Source organism: Gracilinanus agilis, chromosome 5 (assembly GCF_016433145.1).
Source record: "Gracilinanus agilis isolate LMUSP501 chromosome 5, AgileGrace, whole genome shotgun sequence".
In the NCBI taxonomy this organism is placed as follows: domain Eukaryota; kingdom Metazoa; phylum Chordata; class Mammalia; order Didelphimorphia; family Didelphidae; genus Gracilinanus; species Gracilinanus agilis.
In genome coordinates, this window is record NC_058134.1 from 121435867 (window position 1) to 121458945 (window position 23079).

Below are 23079 nucleotides of genomic sequence, written 5' to 3' on the forward strand. Positions count from 1 at the left end.
TTTTAGGGAATGAGCTGAAATAAGCAAAGTACTGATGCAATAAAGAGAAAAATCATGGATTTTAAAAAAAAAGTAAATACCCCTGAAAATATCTGAAGAAAAATATATTCAGATAATACCAACAGAAGCCTTAGAATCAAAACTAATTTTTTCTCAAAGCACAATAAATTGGATAATAAATGCATTGAAGAAATGAAAGGAAAAAATGATACTTGGTTGCTAAATCTATAATCTTATCAATGTGGGTACATACCTTCCCACTGTGCAGAGTACAAAATACACTCACAACTTTTCATCATTGGCAATTCTTGTCCAAGTCCTTCCCATAAAAGATCCATAGAAGAAGCATGCTGGAAACCTTCCTTGTCATTGAGGATGTAAGCTGCTCATTAGTTATCTCTCACTTTTGGTACTGACCAGCCCATATCTTTTTTTCTGATTATACATCCTTTCTGCAATTTCTCCTCCACACTATTTATTAATAATATGTGGTGGTCAACTCATGCCAAGAAATATGCTGAAGCTAATTCATGACCTTTCCATGTACTCTACGACTTGAATTCTTCAGAGATTGTGGGATTCCATGACTCAAAGCCATACAACACCACTGTTAAAATATTAGCATTAAATGGCAGGCCTTTTTTAAAAAGAGAAGTTTGATGTCAACAAAAGAACTCAATAATTTTCCAAAGGAGATCCAACCTGTTCTCCTCATATTCAGTTCTATATCTATTTTATATTCATCTGCACTCACATCTACATACATGCAGGTACTGATGGACTAGTTCTCTGCATTGTCCATCTAACTGCTTATCATGCTTTGAACAAAGACACTACTCATCCACTTGGTTTTTCCTGCGTGAACAGTTAAGCCAAACTCTTTTGAGTGATTATGGATCTAATTTTGGAGGATCTACAAGTTGCTAAACCACGTAAAATCATCTGAAAATCAGGGTACCTAAACTACCTATATCACTCTCTTCTCACAACATGAAAGTAGATACAGGTTACTAGTTGCTCATATTTTTTCAGATACATTTTTAGTAATAGTTTCCATGATTTTATAAACATTTGGCACCCTTCCATATTCATATATCTTGAGAACTGATTCTTTTAAAGAGAAAGGACTGTTCAGATGGATGCAGATCAAAGCATCATATCTTTCACATATTTATAGTTTGATTTTCGGGATTTGGTATTTTGTATGACCAATATGGAAGTGTGTTTTACAAGATAAAATAAATAAATAAAAATTTAAAAATCTATGAAAAAAAGAATTGGTTCATAAATGCTTACAAAATTGTGTTCCCTCAAGCATAGACCTCTGTAGTCTATGCTAAGCCTAGACCAACTGTTCTTTCCATCTTTGCCTCATTGGTGCCTTTCCTAGTCCTCAAGAAATATATTAATTACTATAATGTTAGAATCCAAATGGGATGCCTCTGCTATCATTTATAGAAAAAAAAAAGAGCTTTAGGGAATTTTTACAGCTATTTTCCTCTTCTTTTTTTTAATATGTTCACTGTCTCTCTTCCAATCTATTCTCAAATTCATTTGGGAAGACTTTGAAAAGTTGAGTCTTTTGCCAAGCCTTCTACAAATTTGTTTCCTTCTCCACTTCTCACTTTTTTATGAGACTATCTTCTTTAAGCATTCCATTCTCCTCCATAAAATTTTACAAATGATTTTATATTTTAAACTGGTAATGTCCTTGGCCATTATATGTCTCTACTTGAAAAGAAGTGCTCTCTAAAGAGTATCTACTAGGTGATTTAATTTCTAGACTTTTAGTTTTCTCATCAAGATAATTTATTTACATAAGTAAACATCCTCATAAAATGGCAGTAGTTTATATTGGTATCCCTTCTTTTATCCATTTCTCATTTTCAGTGTTCATCTAAATAGGGTTGTTTTGAATCATTCCAAATGACCACCATTCTTATCCTTTTTATTCTTTCTTCTAATTTGGTATTTATTTTTGCCTTTTCTCTAGGAACTCGGTGGTATAATTGCTCAAATTAATGAATTAGACATCTGTTATATGTCAGACACTTTGGGATACTAATCACTTGGACAGCCTTTAAAGAATGAAACAATTCCTAAGAGGTTCCTAAACTAGAGTACTTTCTATGGGGTTAGAGAGAAGGAGGCTAATATGAAAGATATTGAGAAAAGAACAAGATTTAGCAATTGATTTGGAAAGGTAAATGAGTATGAGTCATTGAAGACACCAAAGTTATAAATCTGAGTGACTAGAAGGATGATGAAGATTGCCCTTAAAGATAACAGGAAAGATCAGAAAAGGGGCATATTTAGAGATAAGGATAATGAATTTTGTTTGGGATGTGTATTTGAGATTTTTAGAGAGTATCAAGTTAGAAATATCCAATAAGCAACTGCTTATGGGAGACTGGAACACCAAAGAAAGAATAGTTAGATATGTCAATCTGGGAGTCATCTACAAAGAAATGATCCTTGAACCTAGAGGAACTTGTGAGGTTTCCAAGTGAAAGACTGCAGAGAAAAGAGGGAACTCAGAACAGAACCTGGGGGTATACCCAGTTTGTAGGCATAATGGGGATGACAATCTAACAGTGGAGACAAAAAAGGAGCAATCAGTCAGACAGAGTTGGGGGAAATTTTTATAAACAACCACTCAGAAAGAGGTCTTATGTCTAAAACATATAGACAATTTTGTCAAGTTTATAAGAATAAGCTCCATTCCCCAATTGATAAATGGACAAAAGATATAGATAATTTTCAGATGAAGAAATCAAAGCCAGATATAGGTATATGAAAAAAATGCTCTTAATCACTACTGATTAGAGAAATGCAAAACAAAAGAATTCTGAGATAACATCTCTCACTCATCAGATTGGTTAAAATGACAAAAATGTTGGAGGGGATGTGGGAAAATGGGGACATTAATACACTGTTGGTGGAGCTGTGAACTGATCCAACCATTTTGGAGAGCAATTTCAAATTACTCTCAGAAAATTATAAAACTGTGTATGCCCTTAAACCCACCCATACACTTTGCTGGGCCTGTTTCCCAAGGAGATCAGGGAAAGAAGAAAAGTATCTGTATGTTCAAAAATATTTCTAGCAGCTCTCTTTGTGCTGGCAAAGAACTAGAAATTGAAGGGATGCCTATCAGTTGGGGAATGGCTAAATAAATTGTGGTATATGATTGTGATGGAATATTACTGCACCCTAAGAAATTATGAACAAGCTAATTTTAACAAAACTTAGAAAGAACTATATGGGATAATGAACAGAACCAAGAGAACACCATACAGAGCTCCAGAGTTAATTCTTGAAGAATAAATTGTGAATGTTACCTCTAGAAAGTGAACCAAAAGGTGGAAACATGAAAGACATAATTTGAGTGAATGTATTTTTCTCCCAGATGATACCTGCTTTGATACAGAGGGAGAGAAGGGAGCAGGCTGGTACTTGTGATAAATTCAATTAATAATAAAATGATTAAAGTTTTTAAAAAGAAATATCAAGGAGGATAGGAAGTTTGATAACATCAAATGAGGCAGAGCTGTCAAGAAGATGAGAACTAAGAAAAAGCTATTAGATTTGGCAATTAGGAAGTATGTAATCATATTTTTTGTTTTTGGATACATAAAAAACAAATGCCTTTATTTGTCTCCCCAAAGAGAATATGTGAGTCATTCTTTTTTTTTTTAACTAAAACTTCCTTTTTGGTTTTAGTTTTGCTCCAATCTACACTTCACCATACTATTCCCAACAATCCCATAAGAGAAAAAACTTGAAATTCTCACCACACCAAATAATGATCAAGAAACCAAATGAGAAACTGCAGTAAGTTACTTCTACCTCAGTAATTGCACAAACAAAAGCTAAAAGTTCATGGGCAATAAGGAAAAGGGATGCCATCAGAGCTGGCATCAGTTCAAATACCAGTCAACAGCCTTCCATAGTGACTACAGTCAGATCAAAGATATTTGGCTTTCTTTCCAGAGAGAGCAAAAGCCAAGAACCCTTCAGAGAAAGCCTCAAGATAGTCAAAAGACCCCATGGACTTTGGGGACATGGAGCAGCAACCCTCAGACCAGTACAGCCTAGTGGTTCCAAGATCTTTAGTACTATGTCCTCAGAGATCCATGAGTGTCCAATCTTGGAAGATGGAGGTCAGCACAGAAACCTAAAGGACTCAAGGTGATAAGCAAGACTGACCACCTCACCCAGAGTTTGATCCTAGCATAAAGCCCAGGTCAGAAACTAAAGTTCAAGTGATAATAGAACAAAAGATATTAATCAACAAATCATTTTTACAAATAATTGCACATCTAGAGAGCATCAAAAAAGAAAAATAGAGGGGGCAGCTGGGTAGCTCAGTGGATTGAGAGTCAGGCCTAGAGACGGGAGGTCCTAGGTTCGAATCTGGCCTCAGACACGTCCCAGCTGTGTGACCCTGGACAAGTCACTTGACCCCCATTGCCCACCCTTACCACTCTTCCACCTAGGAGCCAATACACAGAAGTTAAGGGTTTAAAAAAAACAGTTAAAAAAAAAAAGAAAAATAGAGTAATAATGTAACAATGGAAAGAAGAAACAAAGTTAAAATGATTTTCCCACAAAGACTACATGAATACCTAGAAGAAATGAAGTGAAAAATTAAAAATGAAACAAAAAATTTACAGGAAAGAATTGTGAAAGTCAATCACCTACGTAATGGGCTCCCAGAAAATGAGAATAAACCAAACAGAAATCAGTGACTCCATGAGACAATAAGAAATATTAAAATAAAATCAAAAGAATGAAAAATAAAAAATTATGTAAGATATCTGATTAAAAAACAACTGACCTGGAAGACAAAAGAAAGGTAATTGAAGACTTGTTAGATTCTCTGAAAATTATGAATTTTAAAATTTTTTAAAGTGCTACATTTCAAGAATCATAAATGAAAACTGGCAAAGAGAAGACAAAAAGAATATACTAATAAAAATTTTTTAACTCTTACCTTCTGACTTTGAATCAATGCTAAATATTAATTCCAAGGCAGAAGAAAGGTAAGGGTAGGAAACTGGGGCTAAGTGACTTGCTCAAGGTCACATAGCAAGGAAGTATCTGAGGTCATATTTGAACTGGAGACCTCCTGTCTCCAAGCCTAGTGCTCTATCCACTGAGCCACTTAGCTATCCCTTACTAGTAACTTTTTAAAAGAAACCTCAAAAGGAAAAATCCCAGGCATGCCATTAACACAAATCCAAAACTCTTAGGTACACAAGAAAAAAAATATTTTTTTTTGTTCATATATACATATATGTGTATATATATATTTGTACACATACATATATATATACTGTGTGTATACATATATATATATTATTTTTTATTTTGGTGTGTGTGTTATCCAGAAATAGTTCAAATACCAAAGAATCACAAGAACTAGCAGCTTCTACTCTAAATGAGAAGAGTTTAGAATTCAGTATTCAAAAAGTAAAAAAAGAAAAGCTTGCAACTAAGAAAAACTTCCCTTGCAAAGCTGATTATAATCCAAAAGTGGGGGAAATGAACCTTTTCAGGAGTGTGCTGGTAAATGTTAACAGCCAACTCAGAAAAAAAACAAAGGTATGTAAGACATATCTTTTTTTTAACCCTTATCTTCCATCTTGGGATCAATATTTAGTAGCAGGTCTACGACAAGGGCACTAAGGGTTAGGCCACTGAGGTTAAGTGACTTGCCCAGGGTCACACAGCTAGGAAGTATCCGAGGTCAGATTTGGACTTAGGTCCCATCTCCAGGTCTGGCTTTCTTATTCACTGAGCCATCTAGCTGCTCCTCCCTTCTTTGCTAAACCCCTAACCTCTTACTTAATATCTAGAACAGGGGTCGGCAACCTTTCTGGTCGTGAGAGCCATAAACACCACATTTTTTAAAATGTAATTTCATGAGAGCCATACAGTGCTCACAGTGCGCGCTCCTGTAATAGCACCTAAAAAAAATTGACTTAATGACTCCTGCAGAAAGAGCCATATCTGGCCCTCAAAAGAGCCAGATATGGCTCTAGAGCCATACATTGCCAACTCCTGATCTAGAAGAATGGCAAGGGCTGGGCAATCAGAGTTAAATGACTTGCCCAGGGTTGCATAGCTAGGGAGTATCAGAGACCAAATTTGAACCCAAGTCCTCTTGACTCCAGGCCTGGTATTCAATCCACTGTGCTACCCAGATGCTTCCACAGGGCATGCTTTTAACTTTAATTTGCATCATTGACATTTTCTCCATCACTTTCTTAAGTCTAGATAATTAACAAAAGAATCAAGCACTGATTTATGTCATTCACTTACTTCCAAGCGTATTAAATGCTCACACTGAAAATATAAAAATTGGCTCTCTTGAGCTGGTTGGTAAGAGTTGATTCCAGCACCCCTCTTCTTTTGATGGAATAGAGAACTTTCAGTCTTTCTAATGAAAAAACTAAACAAACAAAACACAAAGCTAAGCAGGAACTTTGGAATGTAAACCCAGGAGTCTCAAGAAACTCAGAAAGATAAATTTCTTTAAGCAATGAAAGGATTAATTAAAAGGATGTATGATAATATAGTACTAAAATTCTAAAGAAGGAAGAAACAACTGTCCTATAGAATTTTACTGTCTTCAAAGAGTATTAAGAGTTAAATAAGGGGAAAAAAAGGAATGAAGGATATATTGGCTTTCTCCTAAGGATTTAAGAGGAGAAAGAAAAGAGAGAATAAGAGGAATACATTAGTGTTGAATGGAAGAGGAACTTAAGAGCATACAAAAATAAAGGAAAGAATCAGGGGAATAATAATTAATGCCATCATCTAATGATGAATCTCTTAGACCAGGTCTTTTTAAAGATGGGGCCAAAGGAAAGGAAATGCTCATCTGTCAGCCTGTTTCTAAGGCAACTCTTTCAAAGTGTCATTGTGTTATATCCTACTCATTGTATTCCTCAGATTAGGAATAATGTTGTGCAGCTGGATAGAACATTTCAGAGGTCCCCATCTGGCCCATGGGCCATAATTTGCCCATCACTATCTTAGACAGTGGAAGTTTGAACACACACATATATACAACAGTTAGCTAGAGAAATTTGTCAAACAACAGTGAAACCAAAAAAGGAGATAGTTAAGAGGGAAAATAACATCAGAAGAAAAAAATAGTTATAATCAAATCAAAATTCTGGACTTGAATGGAAGGTGTAATAAGGGGATAAAACAAGTGGATGGGGTTTGTGGGTCCTTAAGTCAATAGGTAGGAAAGGAGGGTGCAATAGTGGACGGTAGTAAATTGAGGTGGTAGGAGAGATGTAAGGGAATGACTGAGTTTAGGGAAATAGAAGATGATGAAGTAGAATGAACGGCAAGGGGAGAGGTTGAGGTAGTTGGGCAGGCAGCTGCAACAGGGAGACACAGACTGGGTACACAGGCTTGAGACAGAGGACACTGAAGGGAAACAGGCTGAACCCTTCAGGTAGGAAGGGCACTTCTATAGACAAAAGGTTAAGGCCAGCCAGAAAGGGTTTGAAACTAACTAGAGGGCTTTCTAGTCAATTTCTCAGGTTCACAAAGGAAGGGTCTGTGAAATAGATGGGCTACTTCAGAGGAAGTAATAGGGATTACCACTTCCTCCAAGATGGATGCCTCCAACTCCCCTCAAGACCCAGAGAGAAACTATTCCTTTCTCTCCTTTATCCCTCCTTTAATATTCAACCAATGACTTAGCAAAAGGTTTGATTAAATGACAACAGGGTTTATTAAATTGGCAGGGTTGGTTATAAAGGACAGAGGGATACAAGGTTTCTCTAACACCGACTAGGGAGAAGCTTTAGGTGGGGGAGGGACACAGGAATGGGAGACTGAGAAAGGGCCTGCCCTCACTCAGTCCCGGGAGGTTTTGTTGCCTTTGAGGTTAGGAAAGTTACACACAATGAATCAGGAGATAATTTGTATCAAGGGTAAGCTCTACTTGACTATGGGAAAACCTAAGTCTTCAAAATTTGAATGCTACCACCCAAATCCACCCTTCTCCCAGAACCCACAGGAAATTAGGAAGGGAAATGGTGATTGGAATAGGGAAGGTCAGGGAGATCCAGAGGAATTAGCTAAGCTACAAAATCTTAAGAGAAAAGGAACAGAATCAGGGAATCAAGGCCAGGTTTCAGCCCCAAGACCGAGCTCAGTTGACCCTTCTGCTCTGATCGAACCTCCAGGACCAACTGCCTCTAGTCAGGGTTCTAAACCCTTCTTAACTGCCAGAAATTCTGCAATTAGCCTTTTGCAGGGTTGTTTGCACCTTTTGCATTACAAAGGATAAAAAGAAGATAGAAAAGTAGAATCTAAGGGAATACCATTAATTGGGGAATGGCTGAATAAACTGATATATGAATGTTAAGAACAATTATTGTCTCCAGAAGACCCATGACAAAGTATGTTATCCATCTCCTAAGAGAAAGGAGATTGACTAAAGATACAAAAAGGATCATTTTGGTAATGGCAACTATGTAAATTCATTTCCCTTGGATGATATTTATTTATTACCAGAGTCTTGTTCTCAATCTTTTGTTATTTAATGGGAGGTTGAAATTGGAAGGAAGAGGGTAATAAGGCAAAAAAAAAAAAAAAAAGGCAGCCAGTAAAACATTTTTTAAAAACAAACAAAAAAGAATTCAGAAGGAAGGTGTTAAAGTGGTGGAATTTATTATATATTTTAAAAGAAAACATGGTATGAAATGGAAATTTATGGTTTCATATAGAACCCTTTTTCTGTGTTCTGATAGGTAATCTTATTTCTTCTTCTGACAAGGTTACTAAATCAGTTGCTCATGGTAATGCTTCAAAAAGAGTTTACCTAGATTTTTGGTGAGCATTTGGTAAAGTATGGCTGCTATTCTTGTGGAAGACATGAAAAGTAGATAGTAATAAAATTGAATGGATTTTGAGCCAATTGGATGAATGGCCTTAGAGTAATTATTAATGGTTTAGTGTTGGCTTATTTAGAAAGAGGCCTCCAGTAGACTGGCCCAGGGATCTCTACTTAGCCCGGAGCTGTTCATATGTTTATAGTAATTTGAATAAAGGCATACATTTGCCTAAGCATGCTCATCATTTGATGGGTTTGCACACCCAAAGTTGGAAGGAATAACTACCAGAATGAATGACAAAGTCAGGCTCTAAAGCAAGAGTTCTTAACCTTTTTTGTGTGTCCTGGACCACTTTGGCAATCTAATGAAGACTATTCAAAATGTCTTAATTGTATAAGATATAATAAAAGTATCCCTTCCACATTGCGACTTTCCTCATTGTAGTTTAGATATATTACAGTCAGCATAAGAAATTAAATAAGAATTTGGGCGGATGGTTATAGAAGCTCCAGATGCCACACAAAGGTCAGCAGATGACACCAAAAAAGTTTAGAAACTCAGAAATGCATAATATATATATATATGTTATGCAACACTATATATACATATATATAGTGTTGATTAACGTCCATATGTTTTATCTTTTGCTACCATAAATACACACAATTTCTTTTCATGTAAATACCCCATAAAAGAAAGGGGGGAAATCAGACTTTTTTCGGGTGCAAAGGGAGGGTCAAAAAATTTTACAGGATTTTCCAGATTGCGGGGGATGGAGGAGGCACTGCGCTCTTAACCTGGATGATGTAGAAAGATTCCTGTACCTAGGACCTAATGGAAACCAATGTTTAATAAAAGTAAACATATCATTTTTTTCTCCCATCCATGTTAAAGCCTTTGAAATCTATCTCTGCTCTAAAATGATCTCAACATAGTTGAACACCAGGTAGCATCTAATAAGATAAAATTCATTGGATTCAAAATACCTGTTTCACAAAAACGAGATGAATAGGTATGGTCAGACAATTTTATCTTAAAGTGATCTAAGGGCTTTGGTGGCCTCTAAGTTCACCATGAGCCAGGGATGTGATAAAGAAGCCTTCAAATTCCTAATTTGATCTTGCGCTGAATTTTTAAAATTTTTTTATTGATTAATTTAGAATATTTTTCCATGGTTACATAATTAATGTTCTTCCCCTCACCTCTTCCCTCCCCTCTCCTGGAGCCAATGAGCAGTTGCACTGCGTTTTATATGTGTCATTGATCAAGACCTATTTCCATATTATTACTACTTGCAATTGAGTGATCATTTCAAGTCAACATCCCCAAACATATCCTCATTTAACCATGTATTCAAGCAGTTGTTTTTCTTTTGTGTTTCTACTTCCACAGTTCTTTCTCTGGATGTGGATAACGTTCTTTCTCATAAGTCCCTCAGAATTGTCCTGGATCATTGCATTGCTACTAGTACAGAAGTCCATTACATTCGATTTTACCACAGTGTATCAGTCTCTGTGTACAATGTTCTCCTGGTTCTGCTCCTTTCACTCTGCATCAATTCCTGGAGATCTTTCCAGTTCACATGGAATTCCTCCAGTTCATTATTCCTTTGAAAACAATAGTATTCCATCATCAACAGATACCACAATTTGTTCAGCCATTCCCCAATTGAAGGGCATCCCCTCATTTTCCAATCTTTTGCCACCACAAAGAGTGCAGCTATCAATATTTTTGTACAGGTCTTTTCCCCTATGATCTCTTTGGGGTACAAACCCAGTAGTGGTATGACTGGATCAAAGGGCAGGCAGTCTCTTAAAGCCCTTTGAGCATAGTTCCAAATTGCCTTCCAGAATGGTTGGATCAACTCACAACTTCACCAGCAATGCATTAGTGTCCCAATTTTGCCACATCCCTTCTAGCATTTAATACTTTCGTTTGCTGTCATATTGGCCAATCTGCTAAGTGTGAGGTGGTACCTCAGAGTTGCTTTGGTTTGCATTTCTTTAATTATGAGAGATTTATAATACTTTTTCATGTGCCTATTGATATTTTAAAATTCCTTATCAAAAACTGCCTATTCATGTCCCTTGGCCATTTATCAACTGGGGAATGGCTTGATTGTTTTTTGTACAATTGACTTAGCTCCTTATAAATTTGAGAAATTAGTCCTTTGTCAGAGGTTTTTGTTATAAAAATTTTTTCCCCAATTTATTGCTTTCCTTCTAATTTTGGTTGCACTGGTTTTGTTTGTACAAAAACTTTTCAATTTATTGTAATTAAAATTATTCATTTTACATTTGGTAATATTCTCTATCTCTTGCTTAGTCTTAAATTCTTTCCTTTCCCATAGATCTGACAAGTATACTAGTCTATGTTCACCTAATTTACTTATAATTTCCCTCTTTATATTTAAGTCATTTATCCATTCTGAATTTATCTTGGTGTAAGGTGTGAAATGTTGATCTAAAACTAATCTCTCCTATATCGTTTTCAAATTTTCCCAGCAGTTTTTGTCAAATAATGGGTTCTTGTCCCAAAAGCTGGGATCTTTGGGTTTATTGTATACTATCTTGCTGAGGTCATTTACCCCAAGTCTGTTCCACTGATCCTCCCTTCTGTCTCTTAGCCAGTACCATATTGTTTTGATGACCGCTGCTTTATAGTATAGTTTAAAATCTGGTACTACGAGGCCCCCATCCTTCGCATTTTTTAAAATAGTTCCCTTGATATTATTGATCTTTTGTTCTTCCAAATGAACTTTGTTATAATTTTTCCTAATTCTATAAAAAAGTTTCTTCGTAGTTTGATAGGTATGGCACTGAATAAGTCAATTAATTTGGGTAGGATTGTCATTTTCTTGAACTGAGTTAAGTGAAACATAACTTCTACTGTAAGGACAAAGAAGCAATAGTCCCTTGGTACTCTGCCTTGATCAGACAACATCTGGAGCACTGTAAGCAGTTTGTGGCACCACAGTTTAGTCAAACTACAAGCTGGAATGCATCCAGGGCAAAGTATCAGAATGGTGAAGTCTCTTGAATCCATAAAATATGAGAACTGATTAAAATAACTTTTGATGTTTATCTAGAGGAAAGAAGACTTGAGGGAGGCATAATAGTTGTGTTTAAAATGTTTGAAGAACTATCATTTCAGGAGCAGCTAGGTGGCTCAGTGGATAGACAGCCATGCCTGGAGAAAGTCTCTCCTCAGACACTTCTAGCTATGTGTCCTTGAAGTCCCTTAACCCCAATTGCCTAGCCCTTACTACTCTTTTGCCTTGAAACCAATACTTATTACTGATTCGAAGACAGAAAGTAAGGGTTTTTTTTTTAAACTGTCATTTAAAAGAAATATTAGATATGTTCTCTTTGGATCCAGAGAAAATGGATAGAAATTGCAATGGGGTAAATTTAGATTTGATATCAGAAAACGCAGCCCCAAAGTTGAATAAGCTGCCTTCAGAGTTTGTAGGGACCCCTCCCTGGAGCTTTTTAAGTAGAGACGGGATAACCACTTATCGGATACATTACAGTAGAGATACCTTTTGGTTAGGAATTGGACTAGATGAGCAATACTTCTACTTCTAAAAATCTGTGATTCCTTGAAGATTGCAAAAACACAGGGGAAGGGACTGGTTATTGAAAACAAACTGTTGAGGAAATTAGAATGTTGGGGGGATGAAAACCACATTTCACCCTATATGTCATATTAAATTCCAAATAGATCATTTATATTAAATATTAAAGTGAATAAATTATATGGAAATTATTTCATTTATTTTTAAAAGCGAAGGAGAAAACCGTTGAGCTATTTGACAAGGATTTGATTATATAAAAATAAAGCTTTTGCACAATAAGGGCAACATATCCGGAATAAAAAGGAAAGAAACAGAGGTAGAAAAAAAATCTTTGCTATTAAATATTTCTGAGAAAAATATGGCATCTGAAATCTGTATATATTTGACCAAAATATCTTAAGAGTAAGACCCAGACCCCAGTGAATAAATGATTAAAGGGTAGAATTAAGCTGTTTTCCTTCCAAAAGCACAAATTATCAATAACCACCTAAATTTGTTCAATCAAGCTAATAATCAGAGAAATACACATGAAAATACCCATCAGGTGCTACCTTATAACCTTTAAAATGGCTGCAAAAAAAAACACTTTAAAATTATAGTCTTCCTTCTAAATGATCACCCTAATGCAAATAATAATATGGAAATAGGTCTTGATCAATGACACATGTAAAACCCAATGGAATTGCGTGTTGGCTATGGGAGGGGATGGGATGAGGGGAAGGAAAGAATAGGAATCTTGTAACCATGGGGAATTTCTCTTAATTAATCAATTAAAGAAAATTTTAAAATAAAAGAAAATAAAGGGAAAAAATATATAGTTTTCTATGTGATTGAGGATATGCACTGTAAAGAAATAAGCATATTATTACAGGAGCTATATAATGGTGCAATATTTTTGGAAAGCAATGTGGAATGACACAATAGTAATTACAAAAATCATTCCTACCCTTTTTATCCAGTCGTTATACCACTGGGATTATACTGTGAGAATAATGTTGAGAGAAGGTGTTGAGGAAGAGCTACTTATATTAAAGTGTCATTAGTAGGGCTGCTCATAATAGCTAAAATGCTTGGGGATCAGCTGAACCAATTTTAGTCTAGAACTAGAATGGAATATTATTGTTCCATGAAGAATACAAAGAAATAAATGAAGACTCACTATATGTGATACAAAGTAGAGAAAAGAAGAAATGAAACTATACACACTGGCTACTACTAAATAAGAAAGAGAAGGATAATAGCAACAACAACAAAATTGTTCTTCCATAAAAATATAGAGGGAAAAAGTTCAGAAAGGGACAAAGAAACAAAGTTGTTTGGTGACTATGTTAAAAGTTAATCTACATGTTTTGTGAATTTAAAAATATTAATAGTGTATATTTATTGTGTTATATATGATCTTTTTTAAGTGTCCTTTGTGTAGTTGAAAGTTTATTTTTGTTGGTAATTCTTCAGTTGATAACAAATAAACAGACAATTAGATTGGAGCCATACTGGAAATAATGAATGGCAAGCTAAGATTATTCCAGACTTCTGGTCTTCAATTCCAATTGGAATTCGGAGGAATTCCAGAACTCGTGACTATAACAGACCCTCTCTGCCCCTCCCAGAATCAGAAAAGCTTATACTTGAATATTTTCATAGTATAAGTATTCTGTCTTAAAAATGTTATCTTTCCTCCCCTAAAATATGATCCCTTGATGTCCTAAAAGGAATAGCATATCAAAGCTTTCCTTTTCTTTTCTTTTTTTGTTTCTTTTTGGAGGTTTATTTGTTTGTAGTTTCTTTTTTCATCTATGAAAAATAGAGGGGATGGAAAATACAAGATCTTCCCCTCAAAGCTGCAGCATAGATGCCATTTTAAAATTATACAACTTACCATGTTGTCAACAGGCTTCAAACAATCAGTGAAATCGAAGGTGAGAAAAGGTTCTTAGATTCTTTCATTCATTTGTCTGGGAGGAAATACTTTGCAGGGTTGTTGCTTTTAAGTCTTGAAAAATAATCTTCTTCTATCACTTGAAAACAGGGTCCTTGGAAACCATATCTTCCAATCCAACAGAGCCTAAAAGATACCAATAGCCTTGGTGCCCAATGAGGAAGGGTTGCGATAGAGCATTGGAATTGGAGTCAAGTTGAATTCTGACTCCAGCACTAGGCACAGGACCAGAGCCCTCCTAACTTCTTTCATCTTTATTTTGTCATCTGTAAAATGAGGATACTGTTACTTATACTATGTGTCCCTTTGGGTTGTTGAAACAAAATGAGATGATATATTTGAAACGGGGCAGATATGGACATCCTATTTATGTGGCTGGTCTTGGAGTAAGGATAACGTGGGTTCTAGTTTTTCCTTCAACACAGGCTAACTTTATGACTATGGGCAAAGTTATCTAACCTTTCAACGCTCCAGGAACCCCTCTAAGGCAGTTCTTAACCTGTCATCTGGGGTTTTTCTTAATTGTATTTGGATAACTATTTCAATAAAATTGGCTTCCTTTAAAATTCTATTCATTTTTATGCATTTAAAAATATTATTCTGAGAAAGAGTCCATAGACTTCAGGAGACCATCCCAAGGGGTTCATGACACCAAAAAATGTTACTAAGAATGTTATAGAAAATGAAGTCTTTCCATTGAGTTCTAGAATGTTATAGAAAATGAAGTCTTTCCATTGAGTTCTTTCCATTAGTGAAATCATTCCTGAACTGTATTGTATACATATACACGTATATGTTATTAAAGGGCTTTATAAATCTTAGAGCACTATGTAAATGTCAGGGATTATTACAAATGGCCTAAAGTTTTCTCTATTACCTTTTCATTGAACCCAATGGTTTCCCTAAATGGATTCCTATTTCTTGCCAATACACGCTCTGTTCTAACAAGGTAAGCCTATCACTGTCCAAAATCCTATAACTGCTTCCTTACATATTGCTCTGTTTTCTAATTGTCTATACCACACAATTTTGCACTGTCCCATCAATATCATAATACCATGGAGAGATTTGGCACCAGAAGTCCTAGGTTCTAATTTCAGTTCTACTCCATCCCAGCTGTGTGACTGTGAATGTTCTAACCTCTATGAATCTCAGAGATCTTATCTGCACTCTATCTCACAGGATGACTGTGAGGAAAGAAGGTATCCCTTCCACACCCAACTTTGTCCATCACAGTTTCAATATATTATGGATCAGCATAAGAGATTAAATGAGAATTGTGGGGGAGGGAGCTCTGTGGAAGCCACAGACAACATGTGAAGGCCAGCAGATGACACAGAAAAAGTTTAGAAACTCCAAAATGCATTAAATATATGTATAGTGTTTTATAAAATCAATATATTTTATCATTTAATGCCATAAATATACACAATTTCTTTTCCTGTAAATACCCCATAAAAGAAAAAAGAAAAAAGTCAAACTTCTTCTTTGGTATGAAGCACACAAAAAAATTTTATGTAGATTTTCCAGATCACCAAAGGTACCATGCCCCTAACCCTGATGATGTAGAAGGAAACCAGTACTTTTTAAACTAGGGTACAATAGATGCTCAGAAAGTATATGTCTAAGGCAACCAATCTTCTGGTTTCTGCCTTCACATCTCTCCTACACTTCCTACCTCTACACTCCCATAGTCCCCAATGCAAAAGAAGCCTCCACCTCTCCCCTAGATTACTGCAATAGCCTTCTACTGGTCTCCATGCCTTAAATTTCTGACCTTGCCAATCAATCTTCCATTCAGTTGCTGATCTTCTCTATCATCCCAGGTTCTTTGAGACCATTTGGATCTAGGTTCCCTTATCTATGAAATTATAATTAGAAAAATGAGGAAGACCTTTTTGGTGGACTTCAGGAATTAAAGCAAAAAAAATTACGGAGCAATCAAAATGATAGTTTTACATGATAATGACCCATAAATATAGGTATGAGTCTTCCCCAAGAGTGGTCTCTGAAGTTCCTGGTCAGAGCCAGCAGAATGCCCTTGAGTTATCCCCTCAGGCGAGAATTGAAGACAACTTGATAGAAGTGTTTATAGTTTTATTTGGTTTTATTATTTCCTTGTTTTCCTTCAAGATTCTACATATAGGAATCCTGACACATCCTATGAGGTAATGGAGAGTAAATTTTCAATACCAACATGGAAAAAAGTGACCTCAATTATAAATACAACTCTATATAAATGTGTGTAGAACAAGATTCTGAACTTACCGTCCCAATCCATATGTGCACTGGCGTGTTGGATTCCCAGAGTGTGACTGCTTACAGCTGCCCCTCAGGGCTTTAGGGTACCATTGAGTGATGGCGTCTGTCTAATGTTATTAGCCTGAGTCCTCACTCCAATGTGTTACCCCCCCATCAATCAGTTAATATCTCAAATATTATTGATAAGCAAGTAGCATTAAATGGTTTGAGGGAGTGATATTTGCTGAGATATAGCAAGGACAGGTTACAAACATATCCTTCTCCAACCAGGTTCCATTTTGCTTTCTGCCACCTCAGTCCCTAGTGAAAGTGGCTGCTATGAACATTCAACTCATACAGCAAAGCTTCTGTGCAAGTTATTTCTTTACTGCATCGTATTGTGTCTGGGCTACCAGACCGATCCACTTGCACTACTACCAGACAGAACACTACAGGTTACTTTTGGAAGCTGTACTTTGTACTAGGCTGAACTGCCAGAAAACTGGTATAGATTCTAGTTCCTCATCTTAGGGTGTCACTTCTGGCTTTCTGAAGCTCACATGGTTGCAGACTTGTCCATTCCCTCTGCAATATCCTTTCGCTTAAGAGCAATAAAGTGCGGATGTGAGGTCAGATGCAATAGCAGTCAAGATTTTATGGGACATATGTATGCATGCATGTGTGTGTGTGTGTGAGTGAGCAGCTAGGTAGTGCAAAGGATAGAATTCTGGTCTTGAATCAGAAAGACTCATGTTCCTGAGTTCAAAACTGACCTCAGACACTTAATCTCTATATGACCCTGGCAAGTCACTTTACTGTTTGCCTCAGTTTCCTCACCTGTAAAATGAGCTAGAGAAGGAAATGGCAGACAACTCCAGTGTCTTTGTCAAGAAAACCCCAAACAGGGTCATGAAGAGTTGGACATGACTAAAAAAACAACTGAACAACAAATGAGGGCATGTAAATATGTAGGCAGACATACATGTGTGTGTGTGTGTGTGTAATGAAAAGTCATAAAAATCACAAACCAGCCCCTAAAATGAATTGTGGCAATCCTAATTTAATTATTCTATAGTCCAGTTCTACCCTGTGCTTCTCTGGCAATGTATAGAATATTGTAGTCTATTCTGAGCACAATAGCTACACTTCAGAGGCAACATTGACCAACTAGGGTGTGCTCATTAATGATGAAGGGACTTCAGAATCTGTTGTCATATGAAAGTCAGTTGAAAGAATTTGGAATTTTTATACTGGAAAAAAATAAAATATAGTAGAGACATCATAGCTGTCTTTAACTATTTGAAGGACTGTCACTTTTAAGGGGGCTTATATACTTTTAGCTCCAGAAGGCAGATATCAGATCAAAAGAAACTATATGGAGGTCACTTTAGGTTCAAAAAGGGAAAGTATTACTATTTGGAATCATTAGAGCTATCCAGAAAAGAAAAGGGAGATTTAAGGTAGGTGATGAGTTTCCTGCCATGGGCTTTCTTTCTTTTGATTTCCCACACCGGATCTACCCTAGATGGAAGATCAAGATTTAACTGAATTTTTGAAAAACATCAAGCATGTAGAGAGAGTATTTTCTCCTGCCCCATTTTCCATTACCTTCAGATTGGATTGTGATTTGAGTCTCTAGGAGAACACGCTTTGGCTAGCCCATTTGGTGACCCTCAACCTGTTAGAATCTTCAGGTCCCGTTGTTTTTTTTGCATCTGATTAAAGTGTGAATAAATTCTTTGAGAGAAGGAACTGGGCTTTATACAGGTATTGTAAGCTCTTTGAGGATGAAGGTTTGGACATACTTCATTTTTGTATCCCAAGCACATAGTCCAGGGATCTGTTTGTTTTTTAATCTGATCTAATCTGATTTAATCATAATCTGTGATTTCACAAGTATAGATAGCTCCCATGAGTAAAATAGGTAAAAATAGGTAAAAGAGACAAGATTTGAACCCAAGTTTTCTTGCCTCTGAGATCAGCTTAGTAACCCCAGTTTCATGCTGCTTGCTCTGAGTTCAATTCTGACCTCAGACACTTACTAGTTATGTTACCCTGGGTAAGTAACTTAACCTGTATTTGCCTCTCAGCTCCTCATCTGCAAAATGGGTACGCTTTTAAAATGTTTGTTAAGTTTCTTTTTAATTTTAAATTTAAATGTTTAAATTTAATTTTGTATGTTTATGTTTAATTTAAATTTTTAAAATGTTAAATTTAATAAAAATTAAAAGTTAAAAAGTCAGACAGAACTGAAACAACTCAACATGTTTATACATATATATGTATTTGTATTCAGGAGAAGCAGGGAGAGACAAAGACAGAGAGAGAAGAAGAAAAGAAAGAAGAAGGAGGAGAGGGAGAAGGGAGAAGAAAGAAAGGAGAAGGAAAGAAGAAAGAAGGAGGAGGAGGAGGAGGAAGAGGAGGAGGAGGAGGAGGAGGAGGAGAATTAGGAAGAAGAATTAGAAAGAAGGAAGAAGAATGGAGGAACAGAAAAGAGAGGAGTAATCAGACATATTCTTGTCATCTTTCAGGTGCTCAGTAGATATTAGATGAAGAATTATCTTACTTATGCAAGACCAGAATCTGATCCAAAGCCTGTAACTGTCTCTCTGGCCTTGTCTACCTTTTTTAGGCTGACACCTACAAAAGGACTCAGAGCTCAGTGGTTCTAGGGGCTCACAACTTGATAAAGTAATGTCTCCAAATGGTAAAGAAGGTGAGGAAGGAGCTTGTGGCTTGCTTTGGAGAAGCTTACTGAGATTCATGGGCTGACTCATGAAGGAAAGAAGGAAGAGAGAGGAAGGAAGGAATTAAGGAAGGAAGGAAGGGAGGGAGGAAAGAAATTATCCTCATATGCTCAAGGTGTCCTCCTATGTATGATGAAGATGTGTAAGACTGACTCTATTTACCTGTGACTCAGAGATATGGAGAAACTGATTGTCTTTAAGATGCAGAGTAGAGATTGTTTTAAATCTTACAGGCACTTGATATCCTTTGTTTTCTTTCCTGTTCAGGGAAAGTGGAATTGAGGTCTGCATTTCTCACAGTGTCCCGGGGCATAGCTCCCCTCTGGGGAAGAGAGATCTAAATTCCATAGACTCCATGCCTCAGTTTATAGAAACAAGCATTTATTAACTACCTAGTATGTGTCAGGCATTAGATTAAGCACTTTGCAAGTATCCCATTCAGTCCTCACAAAACCCTGAGAAGTAGGTGCTATTAATATTCCCATTTTGCAATTGAGGAAACAAACAGAGATTAAGTGACTTGCCCAGGGTCACACAGTTAATAAATGTCTGAGGAAGGATTTGAACTCTTTCTCCAGGCTCAGACCTCTATCCACTGTACCATCTAGCTGGCTATAGGAAAGGATAAAGGGATCAAGACTTAAAGAGGGAATAGAGATAATTGTATTGACCCTACAGTGAAAACTGTGTTTCAGGGTAGGAGCATGTGGTAGGACAAGTGGCAGAGAAAAGACTGGAGGTCAGATGCCCTCTCTTGCCTTGGGGCACAAAGTGCAAAGCATTGTTTGGAATCTGGGCTCTGTTACTAAGCCTTTACAGACCCAACTCATCCTACCACAGCTTGCTTTCATCTCCATGGATCTCAATTACCTCCCAACTTAATTCCTTCATTTTAGCTCCCCATAACAGTCCCTGCCTGTCTTCTAGTGAACCAAAGCTAATAAAAGATCCCAGAGAGCTCTATCCACCATGCTAAATTTGAAGGGACCTTCTACACTAGATGGATTCCTAAAATCTGGTCATTTCTAGAGACTAGTCTGGTGATGGCAAACCTATGACACACGTGTCAGCACTGGCACGCATAGCCATTTTCGATGACGTGCAGCTGCATGTAACCACACACAGAGAAATATGGGGCCACATGCTGAGGATGAAACATTTGCTGTAGTGTAGACACTCTGTGCACTATAGATGACAATTCTACCTATATTAATTTACCTATTTTGGTTTATTAAATACAGTTGTATATTACAATTATACATTTTTGTTATTTAAACTATAAATATCGCAAAATTGTGGTTTTTTTTCTTGAAGTGGCACACCACCTGGGTTCTGCTCGGTTTGGGGGTGAATTTTGACATACCAAGCTCAAAAGTTTGCCCATCACTGGACTAGTCTTAGAAATTTGAAGACATAAAAACTTTTACATGTATAACCCAGTGGAACTGCTTGTCAGCTTCAAGAGAGGGGGAGGAAAGAGCAGGGGATAGGGGGATCATGTAACCATGGAAAAATATTCTAAAGAAAAAAAGACATTAAAAACTTTGAGTGTAGGTCAGAGGGGAAATCTTTTCCTGAAGCTATCTCATTTCCTTTTTCTCTGAAAAAGAGGTTTTTTTGTTTAATTTTTTGGCATTTGCCATCAGATCATTTACCTTTTTCATGAAAAGAATAATAAAACTGCTGCCTTTTCAAACCTAAAACAAAAAATTCACAGGAAGTCACATTTCTATTTCCTATTTTTATGCAGACTTTTCTATCTCTAATTATATCAAACTGGACTCCTTTATGAGTAAATCAAGTTATAGCAGGTCCCAATTTGTACAAACAATGAGTCCTATTAAGTGTTCGCCTGATTTGGATTCACAATATTTGAAGTTATAATTATGTGAATTATAGTAGCTAGTTTCCAGTCCAATGAAAATATGAAGTGGAAATTCAAATACTGTGACCACTTCACAGGATTCTTTATTTGTCCTCATTTGACCTAGCTGTATGCCCAATGTACCATATATTCCTAAACTACTGTATTATTCTAGGAGGATATGGAATAATTTTTAAATTGTATATATTTTAACATCTTCCCTCCCAAAATTCTACCTTTACCCCTGAAAAAAAGTTTTTTGTAAGTGATTTTGACATTTCAAATGTCTATATCAAGACTGTGAGGATGCTATTCTGGGTATGGCGGTGTGAAAAGGGGTTGGACCCTTCTTGTGATGGGTTGAAAGATATCAGTTGATTAAACAAGAATGAGTTCTTTTTGAAGGCCACATGCTACCTGGAAATCGATCCCAAGGGAGGAAGGGAACTGACCGAATCAGGGCATCCAATATGATAAATCCAGGCAGGAGGAACCAAGATTTGGCAGAGCCAAAAAATCAAGACCCAGAGAAATCTATCACATCAACCTAGGACACAGACATGATTAATGCCCACCCATCATTCTGCAGGCCATTCTTGATTTTAAAGGCCTTTGTAAATCCAGAGCATCTGTGCAGAGGGGACCAGCTAATCCCAAGTAGGACTTGCCATCCCTCCACCATCTCTAGACATTTTGCGCTCATGGATTGTGCTATGTGGCTCTGCCACATTGACAAATTTCCTTTTCATTCTTATTGCTTCTTCCACTAGCTTTAAAATATCCAAGGGCACAAACACCCCATTTTGACATCTTCCCTCTTCTCTGTTTCCCCACCAACCATGCTCTCCAAGCCTTAGATAGTCTCAGCTATGAGGCAACATTAGTGCAGGAGAGGAAGGACTGTGGTTGATTTTAGGTAATTTTTCTACATCAAAAATGATGGTGCGAGGAAAAAATGGAACCAGCTCATTTATGACTTTGGAGGCAGCCATTGCTTTTGGTACCTATTTATTATTGCTTCTTCTGGCTTACTTTGACTTGTCTCCCTTCAGAATGAACTATGCTTAACTTTGGTAACTGCCTCTTGCTTCCTCCTATTTCCTTCATTTTCTGATTGACATCTCTTGAAGAGTCTATGCCTAGAACACCAGTATTGTATTATTCCCCTACCGTGTAGCAGAGGTGTAGCAAGTGCTGGGATCAGAGAAGGTCCATATTGTTGATAAATAAAGCCTCTCAGGTTCAGGGAGTGATGTGATGGGAGGAACCACCCAAAGGATCCGTCATAGGAGACAAGGAATTCATTCAAGTATGAGTCTACATTGGCAAAGAGCAAGGGCCTATGCCAGCGTCCCCTGCAAGAACATTCCCACTGGGTTTTCCCTTTCCCCTTGGTAGAAGAATCCATGGGAATGCTCGACTGGAATATGCTGGCACACTAGCTCATACCTTTTGCACATCTGTGTGCGAGAGGGTTTCATCCTAGTCCTTTGCTGATGTTCTGACATAGCATCATCCGCCCTTTGATAGAGCATCATCTGAGATGAGGTGGATGGTCAATAGATGGGAATGGAATTTCTGATGATGCAAGGAATTTTGAAGGAGAAAAGGGAGAGAGCAAGGGACAATGGTGGTCAGGAACTACAAACCAATACGGCCAGCCATTCTGGTTCCACTGCTGCCGACCTCAGGAAGTCATTAGCCTGAGGAACCTTCACACAGTGGTCCTTCCAATGAAGGAAGGAGGCAAATGCAGAGTAAAGTTAGTCCCTTTGACCCCGGAGCCAGCTTCCCACTTTCTCATTCCCTCACGTGTCTGCCATCATGAGAATCACTAAAAGGTT